Source organism: Babylonia areolata, unplaced genomic scaffold, assembly GCF_041734735.1.
Source record: "Babylonia areolata isolate BAREFJ2019XMU unplaced genomic scaffold, ASM4173473v1 tig00014922, whole genome shotgun sequence".
NCBI lineage: Eukaryota > Metazoa > Mollusca > Gastropoda > Neogastropoda > Buccinidae > Babylonia > Babylonia areolata.
The window spans coordinates 1-2500 of record NW_027468431.1 but is presented as its reverse complement, the minus strand read 5'-3'; the positions used below and the strand labels follow the sequence as shown (position 1 = coordinate 2500).

The 2500-nt window shown below is 55.1% G+C and overlaps 1 non-coding gene across 1 annotated transcript; it reads left to right on the top strand.

Moving 5' to 3' along the window:
* Positions 1-693: 693 nt before the first annotated feature.
* On the top strand, positions 694-2500 carry LOC143278768 (small subunit ribosomal RNA; the record flags this gene model as incomplete). The annotated part of the gene is made up of 1 exon (XR_013054370.1): positions 694-2500. It is a non-coding gene; the product is annotated as a small subunit ribosomal RNA (ribosomal RNA).

Below are 2500 nucleotides of genomic sequence, written 5' to 3'. Positions count from 1 at the left end.
CCGGCAACGGTCGACCCGTCCGCCTGGCTTTACTGCCCCCGCGCTTCTGTCTTTTGCACTGGCAAGCTAGCGACCGCTCGGCGTGCGAGGCCCGAGTCGGGGGACGGGAGTCTCGGGAGCCCACCAGCTCCCCGCAGGCTACCCGCCCGGCTGCCGAGCTTCCCGCCTGCGCGTCCAAGTGTGAACGCGCACGGCCGCCTCGCCGGGCTTCCTTTGCCGGGGCTCGGCTTGTCGGCCGGCGTCTCACGGTCCGTAGAAGGTTCGGTGCGTTCGCTGACGACGGGTCGAGAGAAGCGTTTTCTCTCCTCCCTCACTGACGGTCGTTGGTGCTCCCCAGCCCCTTCGGCGTCCCAAAGCGTAACGCCTGCTTCATCTCGTCAAGGGCGCGCCCGTCTCTAACCGGGCGTCGTCCGGCACGTGGAAACGGGCGGGAGACGGTGTCGAGGAGGAAGAAAGGGTGGGGTCCGGTCCGGTCCGGTCTGGTCTCCTCCTCCTCCTTCTTCTTCTTGGCGCGCCTCCCGCCGAGACCGATGGATTCGTTGCACTCTCAGGCCCTGAATCTGTTGTCCGGTGGTTTCAGTTGATAGTGCTGCCGCGGACCGCCCACGGAAAGAGCTCAGCCCTCGTTTCTGTGAGCAGCGGTCCCAACTGGCGCTGCAACCGTCTCCCGGGGGCACGCAGAATACGGGTTGCATTCTGGTTGATCCTGCCAGTAGTCATATGCTTGTCTCAAAGATTAAGCCATGCATGTCTAAGTTCACACCCTCGTACGGTGAAACCGCGAATGGCTCATTAAATCAGTCGAGGTTCCTTAGATGATCCAAATTTACTTGGATAACTGTGGTAATTCTAGAGCTAATACATGCCGACCAGCTCCGACCCCTCGGGGAAAGAGCGCTTTTATTAGTTCAAAGCCAGTCGGGTTCTGCCCGTCCTTTGGTGACTCTGGATAACTTTGTGCCGATCGCATGGCCTCGAGCCGGCGACGCATCTTTCAAATGTCTGCCCTATCAAATGACGATGGTACGTGATCTGCCTACCATGTTAGCAACGGGTAGCGGGGAATCAGGGTTCGATTCCGGAGAGGGAGCATGAGAAACGGCTACCACATCCAAGGAAGGCAGCAGGCGCGCAACTTACCCACTCCTGGCACGGGGAGGTAGTGACGAAAAATAACAATACGGAACTCTTTTGAGGCTCCGTAATTGGAATGAGTACACTTTAAACCCTTTAACGAGGATCTATTGGAGGGCAAGTCTGGTGCCAGCAGCCGCGGTAATTCCAGCTCCAATAGCGTATACTAAAGTTGTTGCGATTAAAAAGCTCGTAGTTGGATCTCAGGCATGGGCGCACGGTCCGCCTCGCGGCGGTCACTGTGTGTTTTGTTTCCCATCCTACGCTTCCCGGTTGTTCAGCCCATGGTGCTCTTCATTGAGCGTTTTGGGTGGCCGGAACGTTTACTTTGAAGAAATTAGAGTGTTCAAAGCAGGCACGTTGCCTGAATAATGGTGCATGGAATAATGGAATAGGACCTCGGTTCTATTTTGCTGGTTTTCGGAACACGAGGTAATGATTAAGAGGGACAGACGGGGGCATCCGTATTGCGGTGTTAGAGGTGAAATTCTTGGATCATCGCAAGACGAACAACTGCGAAAGCATTTGCCAAGCATGTTTTCATTAGTCAAGAACGAAAGTCAGAGGTTCGAAGACGATCAGATACCGTCGTAGTTCTGACCATAAACGATGCCAACTAGCGATTCGCTGGTGTTGCTTCATCGACTCTGCGGGCAGCTTCCGGGAAACCAAAGTTTTCGGGTTCCGGGGGAAGTATGGTTGCAAAGCTGAAACTTAAAGGAATTGACGGAAGGGCACCACCAGGAGTGGAGCCTGCGGCTTAATTTGACTCAACACGGGAAAACTCACCCGGTCCGGACACTGTAAGGATTGACAGATTGATAGCTCTTTCTTGATTCAGTGGGTGGTGGTGCATGGCCGTTCTTAGTTGGTGGAGCGATTTGTCTGGTTAATTCCGATAACGAACGAGACTCTAGCCTACTAAATAGTTCGCCGATCCTTCACGCGTCGGCGCTAACTTCTTAGAGGGACAAGTGGCGTTTAGCCACACGAGATTGAGCAATAACAGGTCTGTGATGCCCTTAGATGTCCGGGGCCGCACGCGCGCTACACTGAAGGAATCAGCGTGGCTTTCTCCCTGGCCCGAAAGGGTTGGGAAACCCGTTGAATCTCCTTCGTGATAGGGATTGGGGCTTGAAATTGTTCCCCATGAACGAGGAATTCCCAGTAAGCGCGAGTCATAAGCTCGCGTTGATTACGTCCCTGCCCTTTGTACACACCGCCCGTCGCTACTACCGATTGAACGGTTTAGTGAGGGCCTCGGATTGGTCTCGGCCCGCCCTTCACCGGGCGGCGCCGACGGTCGAGAAGACGCTCGAACTTGATCGTTTAGAGGAAGTAAAAGTCGTAACAAGGTTTCCGTAGG